Source organism: Carcharhinus amblyrhynchos, unplaced genomic scaffold, assembly GCF_965287045.1.
Source record: "Carcharhinus amblyrhynchos unplaced genomic scaffold, sCarAmb.v2.hapA scaffold_61, whole genome shotgun sequence".
NCBI classification, from domain to species: domain Eukaryota; kingdom Metazoa; phylum Chordata; class Chondrichthyes; order Carcharhiniformes; family Carcharhinidae; genus Carcharhinus; species Carcharhinus amblyrhynchos.
The window spans coordinates 480,999-506,720 of NW_027649801.1; positions in this window are offsets into that span (position 1 = coordinate 480,999).

Sequence of the window (25,722 nt, forward strand, 5' to 3'; positions counted from 1 at the left end):
TGATTGGCACCACATCAACAAACATTCAATCTCTCTGTTCTAGTAAGGTTGTGTAAGGTGTTGGTGAGGCCAAATTTAGAGTATTGTGCACAGTTTTGATCACCTAGTTACAGGAAGGATATAAATAAGGTTGAAAGAGTACAGAGAAGGTTCACAAGGATGATGCTGGGACTTGAGAAGCTGAGTTACAGAGAGAGATTGAATAGGTTAGGACTTTGTTCCCTAGAGTGTAGAAGAATGAGGGGAGATTTGATAGAGGTGTATAAAATTATGATGGGTATAGATAGAGTGAATGCAAGCAAGCTTTTTCTACTGAGGCTAGAGGAGAAAAAAAACCAGGGGGCATGGGTTAAGGGTGAAAGGAGAAAAGTTTAAAGGGAATATTAGGGGGGGCTTCTTCACACAGAGTGGTGGGAGTGTGGAATGAGCTGCCAGATGAAGTGGTAAATGCGGGGTCACTTTTAACATTTGAGAAAAACTTGGACGGATTCATGGATGAGAGGGGTGTGGAAGGATATGGTTCAAGTGCAGGTCAGTGGGACTAGGCAAAAAATGATTCGGCACAGACAAGAAGGGCCAAAAGGCCTGTTTCTGAGCTGTAATTTTCTATGGTTCTCTCCACCTTCAACGCTCAGTAGCAGCAGTGTGTACTGTCTGCAAGATGCACTGCAGCAATTTACCAAAGATCCTTAGACAGCACCTTCCAAACTCACGACCACTTCCATCTAGAAGGACAACAGCAGCAGATACACGGAAACACCATCATCTGCAAGTTCCCCTCCAAGCCACTCACCATCCTGACCTGGAACTGTATCACCATTCTTTCAGTTGCTGGGTGAAAATCCTAGAATTCCCTCCTAACAGCACTGTGGGTCAACCCACAGCACGTGGACTGCAGCAATTCAAGAAGGCAGCTCACCACCACCTTCTCAAGGACAACTAGGGATGGGCAATAAATGCTGGCCAGCCAGTGACGCCCAGGTCTCAGAAACGTAATTAGAAAAAGGTCCCTTTGTTCTTCAAAATTTGCTAGTGCCAGACCTTTCATAGTATATTTCCTTGGCAAATTACTCCTTCCTAAGTGCATCACCTCACACTTTTCAGGGTTAAATTCCATCTGCCACTTATCCACCCATTTGACTGTCTTGTTTATATCTTCCTGTAACCCATTCACTCAATCTCACTGTTAACCACCTGGCCAATCTTTGTGTCATCGGCAAACTTACTAATCCTATACCCCAAAGTTATCCACGTCATTTACATAAATTATAAACAATAGGGGGCCCAGCACAGATCCCTGTGGTACGCCACTGGTCACTGGCCTTCAGTCACTAAAGCAGCCATCTGTCATCACCTACTGTCTCATACCACTAAGCCAATTATGGTCCACCCGATCAGATCACCCTGTATTCCATCTGCATTAACCTTCTTAAGTCACCCATCTGGGACTTTTGTCAAAGGCTTTGCCGAAATCCGTGTAAGCTACATCAACTGCACTACCCTCATTCACACACTTGGTTACCTGCTCAAAAAAAACAATCAAATTTGTCAGGCAACAGCTGCTGTCAGCAAGAGCAGGGAGATAGCGCAGAGACAAATGAAGCAACTGGAGTCTGAAAGCCTGGCTGACTTCCCTCTTCCTGCATTAATTCAGGCAAAATTGAATGAAGGAACAATAGAATTAAAACCTCAATCATGTTTGAAATTGTGAAATCTAATTTAAGAACACTGGCACAAAGTTCTGAAACCTAATGTATCAGCAGAATTTGACATTCAATTTTGTAACACGGTAGCCTTTACATAATAGCTGATGTGTCAGCAACATCTTTGGTGGTAGCACTCACTCCTCTGAAGCAGAAGGTCATGGGTTCTAGTCCCACTCCAGAAATTTGAAAGCATAATTCAGGCTGACACTCAATGTGATATTGTGAGAGTGCTACCCCACAAAACTATACTGCTATCAATATCTTCACAGGAGGACATAACAATTCCCTTAGCGAAGGAGCAATTGGTGTCTTGGTCATAACTGATCTATCAAACAACACAGCTAAAAACAAAAGAAACGGTTATCATCTCATTCCTGTTTGTGAGGTCTTACTGTGTGCAAATTGAGTACAACATTTCCTGCTCTACAGGCTGGATTTTCCAGGTTTCTGGTATTGTGAGGAGACAGAATAGAAAGTGTGTGGTTCACTCACTCCCACTGCATTGAACCAAGTGGAGAGCCGGCCTTTAGTAGTTTCCCAATGGGAACATTGGCCAATTGGTGTTGTGAATGGCTACCTGACCAAGCAAGTGCCCAGGATAGGTGAGGGGCCATGTAATGAACAAAGAACAGTACAGCACAGGAAACAGGCCCTTCGGCCCTCCAAGCCTGTGCCGCGCATTGGTCCAACTAGACCATTCGTTTATATCCCTCCATTCCCAGGCTGCTTGTGCGACTATCCAGGTAATTCTTAAACGATGCCAGCATGTCTGCTTCCACCACCCTACTTGGCAGCACATTCCAGGCCCCCACCACCCTCTGTGTAAAAAACGTCCCTCTGATATCGGAGTTATACCTCATCCCTGCCACCTTGAGCCCGTGACCCCCCGTGATCGTCGCCTCCGACCTGGGAAAAAGTCAGTTCACTCATTATTATGTTAGCCTATAAGAACTGAACAAATAAATTTTAACGATCAAAATTAGGGGGAGATGATGGGCCAGTGTCTTATCGCTAGACTATTAATCCAGAACTCAGCTAATCCTGGGGACCCAGCTTCAAATGCCGCCCACCAGATGGTGGAATTTGAATTCAATAAGAAAAATCTGGAATTAAGAATCTACTGATGACCATGAAACCATCGATTGTCAGGGAAGAAAACCTGCCATCCTTAGCAAGTCTGGCCTACATGTGACTCCAAAGCCACACCAATGTGATTGACTCTTAACTGCCCTCAGGAAACTAGGGATGGGCAATACCTTTTCAAATAGGTATGTGTGTAACACCAGATCCAAAGCAACATGGTAGATTCTCAACTGCCCTCTAAAATGGCTGAGAAAGTCATTCAGTAGTCAAGAAGATAGATTACCACCACTGTTCTCAAGGGATAACCAATAATTGCTGACTCTGTCAACACTGCCCACATCCTGTGAATGAATAAGACAAAAAAACCCGAGCAGAAATTGGTTAACTCACCACAGGCAAACTTTTAATATTTGAATAAGATGTGATTATGAGTGAACTTGAGTATTCTTAAAGATGAAGCTAGGGTTTTCCCCACCTACCATGCTCAAGTTAGCCGCACCTAATGCACCAGATCATGCACCTCTTCAGCTCCCTGACATCCACTCCCCTCCCACCACTCCCCCCCCTTAATGTTTCATTGAAGGATTCCACTCAAACATCCCCTTTCTTCATAATGACGAGTCTTACTTGAAAGGTCTGCTGGAAAGAGACAGTCACTTTTGTTTAGTAGAGAGGCAGAAGCTTGGGCTGTTCTCAATATAACACAGAAAGTTCAAGGGAAATTCTAGTGAGATGTTTAGAGTGAGGAAATTAAAGGTAAAAATCCTTATACCCAGATTGTAAATCAGAAGAGATGTTGGGGCGAGGGGGAAGAGATTAGATAGGAGGATATGGGCACCTGCAATAGTTTAAACCCCACAATTGACCATTCCAACACTGGGCTGTGCCACTTTCTCCATGGGGATTAGAACATGAAGATACAACTCTCCCCAATTAAACTGCTGTGGGTCTGGATTCACATTTGGACATACAGGATAAGGATGGAAGATCTTTTCCTCTAAAGGGACATTAGTGCACCAGATGGGTTTTTACAACAATTGGTGATGGCTTCAGTGGCCATTATTGAGACTTCGATTCTAGGCTTATTAACTGAACTAAAATTCCACAATGCGCTTTCAACCCTGTCCCTCAGGGCACTGTCCTGGGCTCTGGGTTGATAGCCCACTGATATTACCACTACACCAACATCTCTTCTAAAGGGCAATGGCCAATGCTAATGAGCAGTCCCCACTCCTGTTATTCCCCGTCTCCCTGCAATTCTTTTTTCTCAGCTTTAGGGATGTCTCCTGATTCTCTAGCAGCTCTAGGCAGTTAGTGAAGCTTGGCAATTGTAGGTGCCTTCGCAGTCTAGTTCAATTTGATTCTGCCCTCACCTCACTCCTCAACACACTTAGAATGAAAGGCTTACATCAGACTGTGCTGCATGGGAAAAAACACAGATCCGAAGGACGCTGCCAAGCATTTCGGTGCCATGATTGATCAGTGAAGCTCACTATTAATCATCTAGTGATTAGAAGTTTCAAATTACTCAATAGTTTTTTTGTTGAAACCCCACTTTAAAAATGTTCATTCTTGAACATTTGGAGTTCATGCCAGTTACAGAACCTTTTCCTCTGAGTCAGTAAGGTCATGGGTTCAAGCCACACTGCTTGCCATGTCCAGTGCTGTATGAGGGAGTGCTGCACTGTTGGAAAAACGTTCATTCAAATGAGATGTTAAAATGAGGTTTTGTTTGCCCTCAGGTGGACAAAAAAAATCCCAAAGCATTATCTTGGAAGAGGAGCCATGGAGGTTCTCCCAATGTCCTGGCCAAATTTTATCCTTCAACCAGCAGGTGTATGGGAACATCACGATCAGGAAGGTCTTCTCCAAGCCACTCGCCCAACTGACTTGGAAATATAATTGCCATTTTGTCACTGTCGGTGTATAGAGACTGCAGCGATTCAAGAAGGCTTCTCAAGGGCTGGACAATACCTGATATACTGCGATACCAGGTAGTAGACTAGACAGGATTGAGGTACATAAGGAGGTGGTGTTGGCAATTCTTGAGAGTGTGAAAATAGGTAAGTCCCCTGGGCCGGATGGGATTTACCTTATCTCTGGGAGGCTAGGGAGGAGATTGCAGAGCCTTTGGCTTTGATCTTCATGTCCTCATTGGCTACAGGTATAGTGCCAGAAGACTGGAGGATAGCAAATGTTGTCCCCTTGTTCAAGAAGGGAAGTAGAGACCATCCTGGGAATTATAGACCAGTAAGCCTTACTTCTGTTGTGGGCAAAGTTTTGGAAAGAATTATAAGGGATAGGATTTATAATCATCTAGAAGGAAATAAATTGATTAGGGATAGTCAATACGGTTTTGTGAAGGGTAGGTCGTGCCTCACAAACCTTATCGAGTTTTTTGAAAAGGTGACCAAAGAGGTGGATAAGGGTAAGGCAGTTGATGTGGTGTATATGGATTTTAGCAAAGCCTTTGGTAAGGTTCCCCATGGTAGGCTATTGCAGAAAATGCAGATGCAAGGGATTGAGGGTGATTTAGCAGTTTGGATCAGGAATTGGCTAGCTGACAGAAGACAGAGGGTGGTGGTTGATGGGAAATATTCAACCTGGAGTTCAGTTACAAGTGGTGTACCTCAAGGATCTGTTTTGGGGCCACTGCTGTTTGTCATTTTTATAAATGACCTAGATGAGGGTGTAGAAGGATGGATTAGTAAATTTGCTGACGACACCAAAGTCGGAGGAGTTGTAGACAGTGAGGATGGATGTTACAGTTTGCAGAGGGACATAGATAAGCTGCAGAGCTGGGCCGAGAGGTGGCAGGTGGAGTTTAATACGGAAAAGTGTGAAGTGATTCGCTTTGGTAAGAATAACAGGAGTACAGAATATAGGGCTAATGGAAGGACTCTCAGTAGTGTTGACGAGCAGAGAGATCTCAGGGTACATGTGCATAGCTCCCTGAAAGTTGGCACCCAGGTTGATAAAGTTGTTAAGAAGGTGTATGGTGTGTTAGCTTTTATTGATAGGGGGATTGAATTTCGGAGCCGTGAGGTCATGTTACAACTGTACAAAACTCTGGTGCGGCCGCACTTGGAGTATTGTGTACAGTTCTGGTCGCTGCATTATAAGAAAGATGTGGCGGCATTGGAAAGGGTGCAGAGGAGGTTTACTAGGATATTGCCTGGTATGGTGGGAAGGTCTTATGAGGAAAGGCTGAGGGACTTGAGGTTATTTTCATTGGAGAGAAGGTTACGAGGTGACCTGATTGAGGCATACAAGATGATCAAAGGATTGGATAGGGTGGACAGTGAGAGCCTTTTACCTCAGATGGTGATGGCTAACACAAGGGGACATAGCTTTAAATTAAGGGGTGGTAATTATAGGACGGATGTCAGAGTTAGGTTCTTTACTCAGAGGGTAGTAAGGTCGTGGAATGCCCTGCCTGCAGCAGTTGTGGACTCGCCAACTTTAAGGGCGTTCAAATGGTCAGTGGATAGGCATATGGATAACATTGGAATAGCTTAGGTTAGAGGGTCATTAGATTGGTTCCACTGGTCGGCGCAACATCGAGGGCCGAAGGGCCTATACTGCGCTGTAATGTTCCATGTTCTATAAATCCTAGATGGTCAGCAACGTGAATTAATTTTTAAAAATTGATTAAAGGAAATGGATGACCTGGTTATTATTGCCTTCCTGATTTTGGCAGCTGGCTGTGCATTGCTGTCTGTGTTACCAACAACACAACAGTGACCACAATTCACCAAAACACTTTGTTAGCTGTGAAGGACTCTGAGTTGTCCAGAGTTTGTGAAAGGTGTTATAGAAATGCAAGTTATTCTTATTAACTGGTCAAGGGCCTGTAACTTTACTGTTAAACCCATATCCCTAACCAAATTACCAAGGAATTCAATCCCCTGAATGAAACTTTGAGGAAACTCATGGCAACTTATGACTGAGGTATCCCCCACTCACGCTGTCACCTCGCTCATTCAAATTCCACCTTGTTATCTGTCTGCTGGGCTGTAACGACAAACCTGAACATCTGCTAGACATCCTGCCCTTCCGTCACTATAAGTATCTCAACCAATATAACCTTTATGTTCCCAGTCTGACAACAGCAGTCTCAACTTTGCAATCTTCCTTTTGATTTTTACATTTCCTCGTACCAGACATGATCAAGAGTTAAATGGGCCGATATTCTAACAAGTTTAGAAGAATGAGGGGTGATCTCATTGAAATGTGTAAATTCAGGGAGGTATTGCCAGAGTAACTGCCTTAAGATTCCTTTACTCGCGCGTCCTACACATCTTACCCAAAACCTTAGTACAGAGGCAAGGGGAAACAGATCTATTGGTTGAAGTGTGGATCTAAGGAACGTAATCACAGAATTCATTTACGATGATGAAGAGGAGAAATATCTTCACTCTGAAGGTTGTGAATCGATGAAATCTTTTCACCCAGATACTCAATGACCATATTCAAAACTAGAAGACTAGGAGTTAGGGTGGGAGTTGATACTTCTATTGAAGGGTGGAGCAGGTTCAGAGGGCCGTATGACCTTCTCCTGCTGCAAGTTCCATGTTCTTATCTCAGTTGGCACAATTCAATGAAAAAATTTTAATGGGGCAGGTTTTTCATTTCCATTAGTTGCAATGGCTCACTAGTTAAAAACATTATGCACAGTAAGAAATCTCACAACACCAGGTTAAAGTCCAACAGGTTTATTTGATGGCACAAGTTTTTGGAGCGCTGCCCCTTTATCAGGTGAAGGGACAGTGCTCTGAAAGCTTGTGCTACCAAATAAACCTGTTGGGACTTTAACCAGGTGTTGTGGAACTTTTTATTGTGCCTAACCCAGTCCAACACTGGCATCATCACATCACAAAAAAATTATGATCATAAATAACCGACCATTAAAGGCATTGATATTGCAGGCAGAGAACAACTTTTCCTCTAGTGGGGAGAATCCAGAACAAAGAGGAATAATCACAAAATTAGAATCACAAATCCTACAGTGCAGAAAAGATCCTTCAGCTCAAGTCTGTACTGACGCATGTAAGGTCCTGGCCTGTCCACCTAATCCCACTTGCCAGCACTTGGCCCACAGCCCTGAATGTTACGACACGCCAAGTACTCATCCAGGTACTTATTGAAGGATGTGAGGCATCCCGCCTCCATCATCCTCCCAGGCAGTGCATTCCAGATCGTCACTATCCTCTGGGTAAAAAGGATTTTCCTAACCTCCTACCCTCACTTTTAACTTGTGTCCCCTTGGAACAAACGCTTCAACTATGGGGAACAGCTGCTCCCTATCCACTCTTAAGACTTTGAAGGGTGATGGTAGGAAGAACTTCTTCACAGAAAGGATGATGGAAATTTGCAAAACTCTCCCCCAAAAAAGCTGCTGAGGCTGGTGCTCAATTGAAAGTTTCAAAACGGAGTTCAATAGATTCATGAAGAAGACATGAGCTCCCTAAAGAGGAAATAGGCAGGTTTTAATTAATAATGGGATAAAGGGTTATGGGGAGTGGGCAGGAAGGTGGAGATGAAACCCAGATGAGACCAGCCATTATTGTAATGAATGCGGAGCAAACTGAAGGGGCTGAATTGATTTGATTTATTATTGTCACGTATATTAGTGTATAGTGAAAAGTATTGTTTCTTGCATGCTACAGAGACAAAACATACCGTTCATAGAGAAGGAAACAAGAGAGTGCAGAATGTAGTGTCACAGTCATAGCTAGGATGTGGAGAAAGATCAACTTAATGCAAGGTAAATCCATTCAAAAGTCTGACAGCAGCAGGAAAGAAGCTGTTCTTGAGTCAGTTGGTACGTGACCCAAGCCTTTTATACCGTTTTCCTGACGGAAGAAGGTGGAAGACGGTATGTCGGGGTACGTGGTGTCCTTTATTATGCTAGGCTGTTTTTCCAAGACAGCAGGAAGTGTCGACAGAGTCAATGGATGGGATGCTGGTTTGTGTGATGGACTGGGCTTCATTCATGACTCCTGCTTCGAGTTCCTACATTCTTCCATTCAGTGGCACCTAACTTGTTGATAAATAATTTTTGAATGATGCCTTTTACAAACATTAATTTACACATTTAAAAGGGCTAGATACTGTTTGGACACATTCCTCAAGGTTTCATCACATCTGCTCTCACCCTATAGCCAGCCTTCAGTCATCGGATTCATTTATCCACATGGTACCCTCCTCATTCCCCGAATCAAAGATAGAATGAACAAAGAACAGTACAGCACAGGAAACAGGCCCTTCAGCCCTCCAAGCCTGTGCCGCTCATTGGTCCAACTAGACCATTCGTTTGTATCCCTCCTTGTGACAGAGGAAAGGTCATTGATGAAGCAACTGAAGGTGGTTGGGCCTAGGACACTACCCTGAGGGATGCCTGCAGTGATGTCCTGGGGCTCCAATGATTGACCTCCAACCACAACCATCTTCTTTTGCCAGGTATGACTCCAATCAGTGGAGAGTTTTCTCCTGATTCTCATCAAATCCAGTTTTGCTCAGGCTCCTTGATGCCGCACTCAGGTGAATACAGCCTTAATGTCAAGAGCAGTCACTCTCCCCTCACTTCTTCAGCTTGCCTTTCTTTGTCTTGGTTTGGACCGAGACAGTAATGGGACAGGAGTTGAGTGACCCTGGCATAACTGAAACTGAGACTGAGCTATGGCCTGGCTGAGCTATGAGTGGCACCCACTGGAGGGCTGTTAGGGATAGGCAATAAATGCTGGCCCAACCAATGAAGTCCACACCCATAGAAATAAATTTTAAAAATTGGCCTTTTACTTTTAAGCCATTCTGGGTGGAGATGGCTATTGACCATGTGACCACAACAGGCTTCCAATATGGAGATGCACTATTAACACAAGACAAAGGCAGGTTATCATCACATCACTACATTGGCAAGGGTAATTAGGAACGGGCAATAAATGCTGGTTTAGCTTGCCATGTTCACATCCCATGAAATAATAAATTAAAAAGTGTCCATCTTTGAATGGATTTAGGTAGCAGAGCTTTCATGGAAGGGTCAGAGGTGGAGGCCATATTTGCAAAGGCTGGCTTAAAGAGGCATCAAGACCTTTACTGGCAAATGCAAAGGGAAAAACATTTGCGTCAAGCTAGAGTAAAGGACATTTCCTATTTGGTATCCTTAACTCAATAGCTTACTGGAGCATATCCGATGTGTGCCTGTTTTTTGCCCACCACGCTAGGAACTTTGCAGTCCAAGTTAATGCCCAAAAAACGGGTGGTACAGGGATCAATGTTTAGCCCAAGACGTTAAATAGAAATAACTAAATTGGGAAATCACTGGGAGTTAGATGAACAAAGAGCGATATGGATCAGGTATATGATCACTAAATTTAGTTCATGGTTTCAAAAGCAAACAAAAGGACACTGTCTTCCTCGCAAGGCTGAGAACATATGAAGACAACACTGTGACACTGTAATTATAATGTTAAGCTTTGGGCTCCTCAGTTTAGGTAGGACAATCTGATCTTGGAGTAAGCTCAATTAGCCAGCATGCCATCAGACTAAGATGAAGGGAATGAGCAAACTTTCATCAAATTGCCACATCAATGACCTGACGTGGGGCTGGAGTCACAAGGAGGTCCCTTTTTCCAGACGCTGTCATCAACCAGTTGTGTTGTTACAATCTATCCAGTGTCAGCCCAGAAAGTATGGTCTCAAGACAACCCAAGAACAAAATATATGGCCACATGCTGGCAAGCACGTCATCATTTTGTAATGTGAACATAAAGGAAGTTGTTAAATGTTGAAATGATTCGGTCGATTCAAAAGTATATTTGTTCTGTGAGTTCCTCTTTAGTGTGTCTGGAACATCATCGTCGCAGATACTATGTTATGCAACCTGATGTTTGTCTGTGTGTATGTATTTGGGTGCCGTTACGGGGTGCGTGTGTGTGTGTGTGTGTGTGTGTGTGTGTCTCAGTCCTTTATTGCTTGGATTCCCTTAAGGCAGAGGGGGTGCTGAGCCTCTCAAACTTCAGCCGTGGCAGATTTACAGACAGCTTATCTATAAATGAAAGTTCTGGTTTGTAAACCACAGACAGCCCACGGAAAAAGAATGCCAATAATGGGCCTAGCCTGAGTGTGGGGGAGGGGATTGGGGAATTCCTAATTTAGCCAACATGAAAGTGAGCTGTGGGATCGAGATCAGAGCCTGGCCCACCGTTACTCAAAAGTGTGAGGGGAATTTACTAAAATGACATGGGGATGTGGTGATAATTGGGGGTGAGCAATTTCTGTTTCAAACAATTGGGTGTGGGGGTTATTTTGGAAACCTGAATAAGATTGCTTTGTGCTTTATTTTTCTCCATCAGTGGGACAGCCCCACTACAGATCATTGATATCAGATATCGGAAGAGATTGGAATTCTCTTCTACTTTACGGGAAGCAATCAGTCCAGTTGGAAGACCACCTTTAGAATTCTATCCTCACGGGTCACCAAATCTCTCTGACATTCGAATCTTAGGGCTGGCCTGAGGTCACCATCAGTAAGTTTGATCACTAAAGGCAGGCAAATCAAATGTACCTTAACACAGGCATTCAAACAGCAAGGAATGCTGACTGATTTATACCATAAATATCAGTGAAATCAATAAGTTGCTAGACATGCTGATAAGTCTTCAGTTACAAGCTAAGGATTAACACCTCAAAGGATACATCTGCACAAGCCTTAACTGGTCAAAACAAGCCTTAACTGGTCAAAACAAGCCTTAACTGGTCAAAACAAGCCTTTAACTGGTCTTGGGCTCTGGTTGCTTCCTCCAGTTTAATGGCGGGACAAAGTTCAGGTCAGTGATGGCTTGGGAGGCTATCCTCGAAACAGAAGTCCAGCTAATTGGATGATATAATGCTTCGAAGGGTGCTGATTCTCACAGTGAAAGAGAGGTGTAAAGAGGAAGTTATTAGTATGAGAGAAGAAAGGATGAGAGTTTGGGCCTCAACTTATGGCATATGAACTAGGAATAGGCCACTCAGCCCTTCAAATCTGCACCACCATTCAATAAGATCGTAGCTGATCTGATTGTAACCTAAACCCCACATTCCTGCCTGTCCCTGATAATCTTTCACGTCCCCCCAACCTCGCCCCTGTTAATCAACAATCTATCTAGCTCTGCCTTAAAATTATTCAAAGACTCTGCTTCCACTGCCTTTAGAGGAAGAGTGTTCCAGGGACTCATCAACCTCCGAGAAATTAAATCTCTTCCTCTGTCTTAAATGTTTATTTTTAAACAGTGACCCCTAATTCTAGATTCTCTCACAACAGGAAACATTCTCTCCACATCCATGCCGTCAAGACTTTTCAGAATCTTGTATGTTTCAATCAAGTTACCTCGTACTAAGCACGGTGGCAGAGTGGTTAGCACTGCTGCCTCAGCACCAGAGACCTGGGTTCAGTTTCTGGCTTGGGTCACTGCCTGTGAAGAGTCTGCATGTTCTCCCCATGTCTGTGTGGGTTTTCTCCGTGGGCTCCAGTTTCCTCCCACAGTCTGAAAGACGTGCAGGTTAGGTGCATTGGCCATGCTAAATTCTCCCTCACTGTACCCGAACAGACACCGGAGTGTGGCAACTAAGGGATTTTCACAGTAACTTCATTGCAGTATTGTCAACCTACTTGTGGCACTAATAAATGAGCTTTAAACTCCAGCAGATACAAGTCCAGGCTGTCCAACCTTTCCTCATAGGACAAATCTCACATTCCAAGTAGTATTATTGTTATCCTTCTCTGAACTGCTTCCAATGCTTTGACATCCTTCCTTAAATAAGGAGACCAATATGGTGCACAGCAGTCCAGATGTGGTCTTACCAATGAAGCATAATCTCTCTACTTTTGTATTCAGTTCCCCAAATTACTCATGTATCTTCATACTAATTTTGTGATCCTTGCACTTGGACACCCAGGTCCCTCCGATCTCAGAGCTCTGTAATCTCTCACCATTTAGATAATATGGTTCTTTTTTTCATTCTTCCCACCAAACTGGATAATTCCACAATTTGCAACATGACACGCCATTTGCTAGATGGTTGCTCACTCTTGACCTATTGTGTCCCTTTTATATCCTTCTCATGTCCTCTTTATATCCTACCTTTCTTTGTATCATCAGCAAATTCAGCAACCATGCCTTCATCCAAATCATTGATATAAACTATAAAAAGAGTTGAGTCCCCAGCACTGATCCCTGTAGCACACCACCCATTACATCATGCCAATCCAGCACTGGAGCTGTGAAAAAAGAGAGGCATTCTTACTGAAGCATACAAGATTCTGATGGAGCTTGACAGGATGATGCTGAGGGGATATTTCCTCTCATGGGGGGAATCTAGAACTGGGTAGATAAGGGTTTTCTTATTTAAAACAGGGATGAGGAGGAATTTATTCTCTTAAAGGTTGTTGGCTGTTGGAAAACTCTTCTACAGAGAGCAGTGGAAGCTGGTCACTGAATATAGTCAAGGTTGGGGACAAATCTTTCAAGAGTCATGGTTTATGAGACAATTCTTTGAAGTGTGCTGATTCTCAGTGTGAAAGAAAGGGGCAGGGAGGAAATTGCTGTTACGGTCACGATCAGATCAACCATGTTCTTACTGAATCTTGGAGCAGTTTTGATGGGCGAAATGGCCTACTTCTGCTTCCATTTCTAATGATCCTTAGGAAGGAAGCTGAGTAATCAGGGCCAGTAATTGGTTTTAAGGGGAAGAGAGGTGGAAAAAGGCCTGTCAGCCCAACTTGTCCATGCCCAATTTTTCCCATTAAGCTAGAACCAATTGCCTGTGTTTGACCCGTATCTCTCAATACTAATCTACGTAACTGTCTAAATGCTTTTTTAAAAGACAGAATTGTACCTGCTTCTACTACTGCCCCAGCTCGTTCCAGACACTCACCATCCTGTGTGTGAAAAAATGGCTCCTCTGGATCCTTTTGTATCTCTCCCCTCTCACCTTAAACCTATGTCCTCGAGTTTGAGATTCCCCTACCTTTGGGAAAAGATATTGACTATCTAGCTGATCTGTGCCCCTCATTATTTTAAAGACTTCTCTAAGATCACTTTTAAGCTTCCTATGCTCTAGGGAAAAAATGTTCCCACCTCTCCTTATAACTCAAACCATCAAATCCAGTAGCATCCTAGTAAATCTTCTCTGAACTCTTTCTAGTTTAATAATATCCTTTCTATAATAGGGTGACCAGAACTGTACACAGTATTCCAAGTGTGGCCTTACCAATGTCTTGTTGAGAAGAAACTCTTCCACCCGAAGTGTGGTTATGGACCTGGAACTCAAAACATGTCACCATCAGAAACTCTCAAGATATCATCATTTTTTTTTGCCGTAATGTACAAGGGTACAGACCAAATGGGGTGAAGTGGAATAGCTCTTTATTGGCTGGGACAGATAACAGGCCGAATGGCCTCCACTTTACTGATAAATTTCTCCAATTTTGATTTGATTTATTTGTGGTATTGGTTTACAGTGAAAAGTATTGTTTCTTGCGTACTATATAGAAAGTATACTGTGTATAGAGAAGGAAAAGAGAGGGTGTAGAATGTAGTCTTATAGCCGTAGCTAGGTTGTAAAGAAAGATCAACTTAATATAAGGCAGGTCCACTAAAAAGTCTGATGGCAGCAGGGAAGAAGCCATTCTTGAGTCAGTTGGTATGACATAACCTCAGGCTTTTGTATCTTTTTCCTAATGGAAGGTTGTTGAAAAGAGAATGTCTGGGGTCCTTAATTATGCTGGCTGCTTTTCCCAGGCAACAGGAAGTGTAAATGGAGTCAATGGATGGGAGGCTGGTTTGAGTGATGGATTGGGCTACATTCACGGCCTTTTGTAATTCCTTGCAGTCTTGGGCAGAGCAGGAGCCATACCGAGCTGTGATACAACCAGAAAGAATGCTTTCTATGGTACATCTGTCAAAGTGAGAGTCACAGCTGACATGCCAAATTTCCTTAGTCTTCTGAGAAAGTAGAGGTGTTGGTGGACTTTCTTAACTATAGCGCGGCATGGAGGGACCAGGACAGGTTGTTGGTGACCTAGATACCGAAAAACCTGAAGCTTTTCACCATTTCTACTTTGCCCCCATTGATGTAGACAGAGGCATGTCCTCACTATGCTTCCTGAAGTCGATGACTATCTCCTTTGATTTGATGACATTGTAGAGAGATTGTCATTGCACCAGTTCACCAGATTTTCTCATTCCTGTACTCTGTCTCGTCATCAGCAAACTTGAAAATCGAGTTGGAGGGGAATTTGACCACACAGTCATAGACGTATAAGGAGTAGAGTAGGGGGCTGAGGACACAGCCTTGTGGGGCACAGGCATTGAGGATGACCATGGAGATGATGATGTTGCCTATCCTTACTGATTGTGGTCTGTGGGTTTGGGAGTACAGGATTCAATCGCAGTGGGAGAAGCTGAGGCCCAAGTCATGGAATTTGGAGATGAGTTTTGTAAGAATAATGTTGTTGAACCTCTGATAAGGTTCACCATGGTAGGCTTCTGCAGAAAATGCAGATGTATGGGATTGAGGGTAATCTAGGAAATTGGATCACGAATTGGCTAGCAGATAGGAGACAGAGGGTGGTGGTTGATGGTAAATATTCGTCATGGAGTTCAGTTACGAGTGGTGTGCCTCAGGGATCTGTTTTGGGGCCACTGCTGTTTGTAATTTTTATTAATGATCTGGATGAGGGTATAGTTGGGTGGATTAGTAAATTTGCTGATGACACCAAAGTCAGAGGTGTGGTAGATTGTGAGGAAGGGTGTCATAGTTTGCAGGGTGACTTAGACAGGTTGCAGAGCTGGGCCGAGAGGTGGCGGATGGAGTTTAATGCGGAGAAGTGTGAGGTAATTCACTTTGGTAGGAATAACAGATGTGTCGAGTATAGGGCTAACGGGAGGACTCTGAATAGTGTGGATGAACAGAGGGATCTAGGTGTATGTGTACATAGATCCCTGAAAGTTGGGAATCAAGTAGATAAGGTTGTTAAGAAGGCATACGGTGTCTTGGCGTTTATTGGTAGGGGGATTGTATTTAGGAGTCGCAGCGTCATGTTGCAACTGTACACAACTCTGGTGCGGCCGCACTTGGAGTATTGTGTGCAGTTCTGGTCCCCACATTATAGGAAGGATGTGGAGGCTTTGGAGAGGGTGCAGAGGAGGTTTACCAGGATGTTGCCTGATATGGAGGGGAGGTCCTATGAGGAGAGACTGAGGGATTTGGGGTTGTTTTCGCTAGAAAGAAGGCGGCTAAGAGGGGATCTTATTGAAACATATAAGATGATTAGAGGTTTAGATAGGGTGGATAGTGATAGCCTTTTTCTTCGGATGGAGAAAGCTAGCACGAGGGGGCATGGCTTTAAATTAAGGGGGGGTAGTTATAGGACGGATGTCAGGGGTAGGTTCTTTACCCAGAGGGTGGTGAGGGATTGGAATGCCCTGCCTGCTGCAGTTGTAAATGCGCCTAGTTTGGGGGCGTTTAAGAGATCCGTGGATAGGTTTATGGATGGAAAGGGATTGGTTTAGGTTAGAGGGTCATTGTTTTTTAACTGGTCGGCGCAACATTGTGGGCCGAAGGGCCTGTTCTGCGCTGTTATGTTCTATGAAGGCTGAGCTGCAGTCAATAAATAGGAGTCTGACATTGTGTCTTTGTTATCTAGGTGTGCCAAGGTTGAGTGCACGGTTAGGGAGATAGCATCTGTCTGAATTATTGTGGTGGTAGGCGAACTGTAGGCCGGAATTGATTCACGCCATGAATACCCTTTTGAAGCACTTATGGATGTCAGAGTCACTGGATGAGATTGCTGGCTTTTCTTTGTACCAGGATGATGGTCGTCTTCTTGTAGCACTTAGGGACCTCATTGTTATAAAAAGGGGTTGAAGATGTCTGCAAATATGCCTGCCAGCTGGTCCACGCAGGATCTAAATGCTTGTCCAGGTACCCCATCTGGGCCAGTCACTTTCTGTGGGTTGACCTTTCAGAAAGCTGCTCTGCCATCTGCAATGGTGACCTCAGATACAGGTTCATCCAGGGCTTCCAGGGTGGAGGGCATGCTCTCACTGACATCTTGCTTGGACTGGGCATAGAATGCATTGAGCTCATCAGGGAGGGGTGCATTGGAGCTGGCGATTTTACATGCCTTAATCTTGTAGCCAGACGACAATAATCTCTCCCTCAGTGTCAACAAAACAAAGGAGATAGTCATCAACTTCAGGAAGTGTGTGAGGACATGCCTCTGTCTACATCAATGGGAGCGCAGTAGAAATGATCAAAAGCTTCAAGTTTTTAGGTGTCCAGATCACCAACCGACTCAAGAACGGTTTCTTTCCTGCTGCCATCAGACTTTTTAGTGGACCTGCCTTATATTAAGTTGATCTTTCTTTACACCCTATCTATGACTGTAACACTACATTCTACATCCTCTCCTTTCCTTCTCTATGAATGGTATGCTTTCTGTATAGTGCGCAAGAATTAATACTGTATACCAATACCTGTGACAGTAATAAATGAAATCAGAGAAATTTATCACTAAGGCAGAGGCCATTTGGCCCGTTGTCTGTCCCAGCCAATAAAGAGCCATTTCACTTCATCCCACTTGGTCTGTAGCCTTGTACATTATGGCTGACCATTCTATAATTGACAGGGGTCCATGTGGCTAGCTTGGGACACGAGTTTGGTCCGGTACTGTCTTATGGCATCTTTGATGGGTCTCCTTAGATCCTATCTGGCCTTCTTGTATAGGGTCAGGATTGCCTGACTCAAAAGCCTCAGACGTAGACTTCAGCAAGCAGTGGATATCACTGTTCATCCATGGTTTCCGGTTAGGAAAAACTCTGATTCAGAACCTGTAACATTACAGTTTAGGGAAGTGCAGAAAATGAAGTCTGAATCGTGGTAGGGGTGGGGAGGGGGAGGGAGAGTGATGAAAGGAGGAAACGACAGAAGAAAGAGGAAGGGGAGAGGAAAGTGATAGCAGGTTGGAGGGATAACAGAGGCTGACTGGATGGGTTTGAGAGCGAGAGAGATTGCAGACAGGTACACATATAAGGAATTATATTTTTTTTATAAGTGAGAAAAGCAGAACGGGCACCAAATTACTCTGACCCAACATTAAACACTCCAAAGTCTGCCTCAACTTTCTCTCACATTGTAGAAACTGACACAGGATTTAACTGTATTTTTCAAGGGCCTTTTAAGCCAGTAACTTCCCTTTTAAGCTACAAGGAAGTGGTTAGACACCAAAATCTGATGCACAACTTGTTAATAACGTAACTACTGAACTTCCCGTGGATTTAGAGGGAGATTTTTTTTGTCTGGCTATCTCATCTGGAGGTCAAAGGGTTAGGAAGGTCCAGGATGGTGGACAGAGTTGAAAAGATCTTAATCCACAAGATAGCCTATATGGCCATCATTACAAATAACCTGTCTCAGTTAAACCTAACTGCCTGGCTTCAAGGTGCCAATCCCTGTTTAGAACACATGGAGCCAGGTTGGCTCTGGGTTTGGTAGGTCACGCCAGCTTTAATTGACAGTTTAATGAGGGAGGGTAACTCTGATTTCCAAACGCCCAGCTATGGATTAACTAACACGGTACAAGGAGGCTGATCACAAATTGTGCCAATGTTTACATGATGATATTCAAGGGCAGACGAAGCTCTTCGACCTCCTCAGTGGCTCATCTCAGAGAACAACTCCGAAATCAAAATCGGCACCCTTCCAGCTTGCGGCCAGTATTGCACCAGGGCAGTGACAGCTGCTTTGGATGAGTGACTGGGAAAGGGTCAGCACAAAACCACCCACTTCAACACACTCAAACCATCAGACATACCAAACCCTGTGGTGATGGGAATTGACAATGGGCACAGGTGAAGGATATTGAAGACAGTCTTTTGTCATAAACCTGCTGCGTTAGGGTGAGGGTCACTCTGCCCCAGATCAGGGAGAGATTTGGATGTTTGAAGACAACGCATTTCTCCCACAGAGGCCGTGGCCTAGTGGTCACTGGACTAGTAATACAGAGTTGGGTGTTAATGCTCTGGGGACACGGATTTAAATTCCACAACAGCTGGTGAAATTAAATTCAGTTAATAAATCTGGAATTAAAAAGCTAGGCCAGGATTTTCCTGCTCAAAGTCAACTGACTTTGGCCACTCTCCAAATTTTCTGGTCCTGTCCAGAACAATTCCCACTGTTGCCAGGAATGGAACATCCAAGCCCAAGTCTCAGTAATAATGGCCATGAAATCACCGGAGTACTGTATAAATCATCTGGTTCACTAATGTCCTTCAGGGAAGGAAATCTGCCACCCTGATCTGATCTGGTCTACATATGATTGGTTCAATGAATAATGCAAGGGAATACCAGGAGCAACAGCAGACATACCTAAAATGAAGTGCCAACCCAGTGAAGCTACAACACATGTGCCAAACAGCATAAGAAGCAATTGATAAACAGGGACTATGTGACCCCACAATCAATGGATCAGATCCAAGATCTGCAGCTCTGTCACATCAAGTTGTGAATGGTGGTGGATAATTAAACAACTCACATAAGAACATAAGAAATAGGAGCAGGAGTAGGCCATCCAGCCCTTCGAGACTGCCCCGCCATTCAATAAGATCATGGCTGATCTGTCGCTGCTCAGTTCCACTTTCCCGCCCTCTCCCCATAACCCTTAATCCCCTCTCTTATCAAGAACCCATCAACCCGCTTCTTAAAAATATTTAGCGAGGCAGCCTCCACCACTTCAACAGGCAGAGAATTCCAGAGATTCACCACCCTTTGAGTGAAGAAGTTCCTCCTCAACTCTGTTCTAAACCGCCTCCCCTTTATCTTGAGGCTGTGCCCCCTAGTCCTACTGTCTTTTTTGAGCGGGAAGAGTCTCTCCACCTCTATCCTATCCATCCCATTCATCATCTTATACGTCTCAATGAGATCTCCCCTCATTCTTCTAAACTCTAACCAGTACAAGCCCAGTTTATTCAGCCTCTCCTCATAGCTCAATCCCCTCAACTCCGGTATCAGCCTAGTAAACCTCCTCTGCACTCCCTCCAAGGCCAAAATATCTTTGCGCAGGTGCGGCGCCCAAAACTGCACACAGTACTCACTGGAAAAGGAAGCCCGACAAATATCCCCATCCTCAATGATGGAGGAGCCCAGCACATCAGTGCAAAAGATAAGGCTGAAGCATCCACAATAATCTTCAGTCAGAAGTGCTGAGTGGATGATCCATCTAGGCTTCCTCCAGGGATCCCAGTAGCTCAGTCTCCAGCGAATTCAATTCCCTCCATGTGCTATCAAGAAATAGATGAATGCCCTGAACACAATAAGGCTATGGGCTCAGATAATATTCCAGCAATAGTACAGAAGATGTATGCTCCAGGACTTGCCACGCCCTTTAGTCAAGTTGTTCTAGTACAGCTACAACACTGGCATCTACCTGCAATGTGGAAAATTGTCCAGGGCATGTCCAATACACAAGAAACAGGACAAATCCAACCTGGCCAATAACCATCCCATCAGCCTACTCTCAATCATCAGTGAAGTGATGGAAGTGGGGTTACCATTGACCAGAAATTGAACTGGATCAGCCATATAAATATTGTGGCAACAACAGCAGGTCAGAAGCTAGGATCCTGTGGCAAGTAACTCACCTCCTGACTTCCCAACGCCTGTCCATACGTCAGGAGTGTGATGGAATACTCCTGCCTGAATGAGTGCAGCTTCAGCAACACAAGAAGCTCAACACCAACCAGGACAAAGCAGCCTATTTAATTAGCACCCTTTTCACAAATATTCAGTCCCTCCACCACTGATGCACAGTGATGGCCATGTATCATTTCTAAAATGCACTGCAGGAAATCACCAAGACTCCTTAGGTGGCACTTCCCAAATAAGAACATAAGAAATAGGAGCAGGAGTAGGCCATCTAGCCCTTCGAGCCTGCCCCGCCATTCAATAAGATCATGGCTGATCTGAAGTGGATCAGTTCCACTTTCCCCCCATAATCCTTAATTCCCCTGTCTATCAAAAACCTATCTACCCGTGACTTAAATATATTTAGCGAGGTAGCCTCCACCACTTCAACGGGCAGAGAATTCCAGAGATTCACCACCCTTTGACTGAAGAAGTTCCTCCTCAACTCTGATCTAAACTGCACCCCCTCCTTACCTTGAGACTGTGCCCTCTAGTCCTGCTGTCCTTTCTAAGCAGGAAGAATCTCTCTACCTCTACCCATCCTCTTCATTATCTTATATATCTCTTTAAGATCCCCCCTCAAAACTCCAACGAGTACAGACCCAGTCTATTTAGTCTCTCTTCATAGTCCAACCCCCTCATCTCCAGCTGCCGCCATTTAGAAGGACAAGGGCAGCAGGTGTCTGGAAACATCACCACCTGCAAGTTCCTCTCCAAGTCACTCATCATCCTGACTAGTAAATATATCATTGTTCCTTCACTGTCGCTGGATCAAAATCCTGAAATTCCCTCTCCAGCAGCACTGTGGGAGTCAGACACTGTAATGATTCAAGGCTTTCTCAAGAGCAGGTGGGGATGGATAATAAAATTCTGGCCTAGCCAGTGATGCCCAAATCCCATGATAGAACGAATAAAAGATTCAAGTGCCTTCAACTCAAGTGCGTGCAGCAGTAAGTCAATGCTTCCATCTATCCCTCCAACACTGACCTCATTTGCAGTATTTGCAATCGGTTATACTAATTGAAAACTGGCCTAATGCCACCAATAGATGACATCAACCTTGAATGGGAACTGGTCTTTTTCTTGTTTAACACTCAGCTGAACACATGTCCATCAAATCAACAAGAGAATCCAGCATCAGAGCTTAGCTAATCACTAGCTTCGACCAATGCAGCCACTGGGAAGAGTTCCCAGCTGAAGATCTTAATTCGTAGTGCAAAGATCTGTGTCCAATCACATAATTGCCCTGATCACCATTTACCCCTCAACTAATATCACCAAAAGAAAATTATTGGATATTTCACATCATTGTTTCTGGGATCTTGCTGTGCACCATTTGATATATTGTCACATGTATTAGCATACAGTAAAAAGTATTGTTTCTTCCACGCTACACAGATAAACGTACCGTACATAGAGAAGGAAAGCAGAGGGTGCAGAACATAGTCTTACAGTCATAGCTGGGGTGTAGAGAAAGATCTACTTAATGCAAGGCAGAACCATTCAAAAGCCTGACAGCAGCAGGGAAGAAGCTGTTCGAGTTGGTTGGTACGTGATTTCAGACTTCTGTATCTTTTTCCCAACAAAAGGAGGTGGAAGACAGAATGTCCGGAGTGCGTGGGGTTCTTGATTATGCTGGTTGCTTTTCTGAGGCAGTGGGAAGTGTAGGTGGAGTTAATGGATGGGAGGCTGATTGGCGTGATGGACTCAGCTTCGTTCACAACCCTTTGTACTTTCTTGTGGTCTTGAACAGAGCAGGAGCCATACCAAGCTGTGATATAACCAGAAAGAATGTTTTCTATGGTGCATCAGTAAAAGCTGGTGACAGTCATAGCGGACATGCCATTTCCTCAGCCTCTTCAGAAAGTAGAGACATTGGTGGGTTTTCTTAACAATAGCACGATTGGAGGGACCAGGACAGGTTCTTGGTGATCTGGGCACCTAGGAACTTGAAGCTCGTGACCATTTCTACTTCATTCCCATTGATGTACACAGGGGCATGTGCTCCTTTACGCTTCCCGAAATCGATGACAATCTCCTTGGTTTTGTTGACATTGAGGGAGAGATCCTCTATCTCATTCCTGTACTCCGTCTCATCATTGTTTGAGATCCGATGCACGACAGTGGTGTCATCAACAAACTTGAAAATTGAGCTGGAGGGGAATTCAGTCACACAGTCATAGGTGGACAAAGAGTATAAGCAGGGGGGCTGAGGACACAGCCTTGTGGGGCACTGGTGTTGAGGATGATCGTGGAGGTGGTGTTGTTGCCTGTCCTTACTCACTGCAGTCTGTAGGTTAGAAAGTTGAGGATCCAATCACAGAGGGAGGAGCCAAGTGGCTGGCATCTCCTGCATTACAACAGTAAAAATATACATAACTGGTTGTGATAAGTCTTGGCATCTCCTGAGCTTAGGAAGGTGCTATACAAATACAAATCCTTTATTTCCTTTATTCACAGGTTGTTACTGCAATTAAAGAGAAATGTCATTTGTTGATCACTTCAATTAAATGAATCTAGTCTCAAGGTAACCAAGTAAATGTTGCCACTATCTTTCTTGAGAATATTAGTACTGAATGATTGAATCCTATAGTGCTGGAGGCCATTCAGCACATCAAGTCTGCACTGACCACAACCACACTCAGCCCCTACCCCCATAACCCCATGCATTTATCCTAGCTAATCCCCCTGACACCAAGTGGCAATTTACCATGGCCAATCAACCTAACCTACACAAGCTCGACATTGTGACCCAAGCTGTGAATTGAACCCGGGTCCCTGGCACTGTGAGGTAGCACTGCCAGCCACCGTGTCACCCAGTGATTCCAACACATTGATTAATTTTCACTGTGGCTGCTCATTCTCTTCATCTTTACCGTTTACTCACTTATCGCAAAAACCCAGCCTGCAGGTGCAGCAGGTGGTCAGGAAGGTGAATGGGATGCTGGCCTTCATAGCGAGGGGGATTGAATATAAAAGTAGGGAGGTCTTGCTGCGGCTGTATAGGGCATTGGTGAGGCCGCAGCTGGAGTACTGTGTGCAGTTTTGGGCGCCGTACTTACGCAAGGATATTTTGGCCTTGGAGGGAGTGCAGAGGAGGTTTACTAGGCTGATTCTGGAGTTGAGGGGGTTGAGCTATGAGGAGAGGCTGAATAAACTAGGCTTGTACTCGTTAGAGTTTAGAAGAATGAGGGGAGATCTCATTGAGACGTATAAGATGATGAATGGGATGGATAGGATAGAGGTGGAGAGACTCTTCCCGCTCAGAAAGGACAGTAGGACTAGGGGGCACAGCCTCAAGATAAAGGGGGGGCGGTTTAGAACGGAGTTGAGGAGGAACTTCTTCACTCAAAGGGTGGTGAATCTCTGGAATTCTCTGCCCGTTGAAGTGGTGGAGGCTACCTTGCTAAATATTTTTAAGACGCGGGTTGATGGGTTTTTGATAAGAGAGGGGATTAAGGGTTATGGGGAGAGGGCGGGAATGTGGAACTGAGCCACGACAGATCAGCCATGATCTTATTGAATGGCGGGGCAGGGTCGAAGGGCCAGATGGCCTACTCCTGCTCCTATTTCTTATGTTCTTAAAGATTAAAAAAGATTTATTGCACAGATCACTTAGTTTATCAGTGGTGAGTAAAGCTTTGGAATTCGTAATCAGGGAGAAAAATTCAATGGCAGTTGGAGAGGTTTGAGATTTGAAAAAGGCAGATCATGCTTGACAAATCTCACTGAATTTTTTGATGAATCATAGAACACTTCAGTGCAGAAAGAGGTCCTTCGGTCCATCAAGTCTGCACTCACCACAATCCCACCCAGGCCCTACCCCCATATCCCTACATATTTTACCGGCTAATCCCTCTAATTTACGCATCTCAGGACACTAAGGGGCAATTTTAGCATGTCCGATCAACCTAATCCGCACATCTTTGGACTGAGCCGGGAATCAAACCCAGATCCCTGAATAACCAAGCAGATTGATGAAGAGAATTCAGTGCATGGCGCCCATAGGTTTTAAGAAAGTGTTTGATAAAAGTGCCACAAAGGCGGCTAATTAATAGAATTAAGAAATAGGTGCCAGTGTCCAATTGAAAAGAAATTGGCATAAGGACAGGAAGCAGTGAGTTGTGGTTTTTCAGCATGAAGGGGTGGTAGAGTGGCATTGCTCAAGGGTCATTGCTTTTTTTGTTATATATAAATGTCTTGGAACTTTACAAAATTTCCCTGATAATGACACATTTGGGAGAGTGGCAGTCAGTGAGATGAAATGAATTGCCTGTAACATGTATAGACTAACAGAATGGAGAGAAAAATGTCAGATGGGATTTAATGCAGAGTTGTGAGGTGATGGATTTTGGCAAAAGCGGTAGGAAAAGACAACTTAGACTTAATGACAAAATTATAGAGAGGGCGGGACCTGGAGGTCTGCATGAACTTTTAAAAGTGGATAATGGAAAAGCGTAATGATCTGTAAAACCTGGCAGGTCATATCAAGACTAGTTAGCAAAGCATACGGGATTCTGCGTTTCATAAATAGAAGCAAAGAGTACAAATGCAGGGAGGTTATGTATCATCTTGCTTGGGTCAGGATACAACTTGTGTATTGTGTTTTGTTCTGGTCACTACACTTTCGTGAAGATATAAATGTCTTTGAAGGGGTGAAGAGGAGGTTTACCAGAGTGGTTCCAGGGATGATGGATTTTAGTTACAAGGTTAGACTGCAAAGACTGGGGTCATTCTCAATGGAGCAAAGTCAAATGAAGGAATTTGATAGAATGGTACAAGATTATGATTGGCTTAGATAAAGAACACAAGGAAATGTCGTTGGCCATTAACTGATTGTACAAGGACAAAGGGACACAGATTTAAAATCACGAGCAAGACGTGTGAGGGGTATTTGCAGAAGAACTTTTTTACACAGCAAGTGGCAATGACCAGGAACCCCTTGCCCACAACAAGGTGGTGGAAGCAGAAAACAGTGATTTTTAAAGGATATTGGATGGGCAGTTGAAGAAAGTAAACTTATAGGGCTACAGGGATAGAATGGGGCACTGGGACTGAATTGCTCCACAGGGAGTTGGCATGGTCTCAATGGTTCGAATGGCCTCCTTTTGTGCCATAAATAACGCCATGAAATGGGCCATTCGGTCAATGCTGCTCTTCATGTTTCACACAAGCCTCTTCCACTCCTTCTCCTCTCACCCTA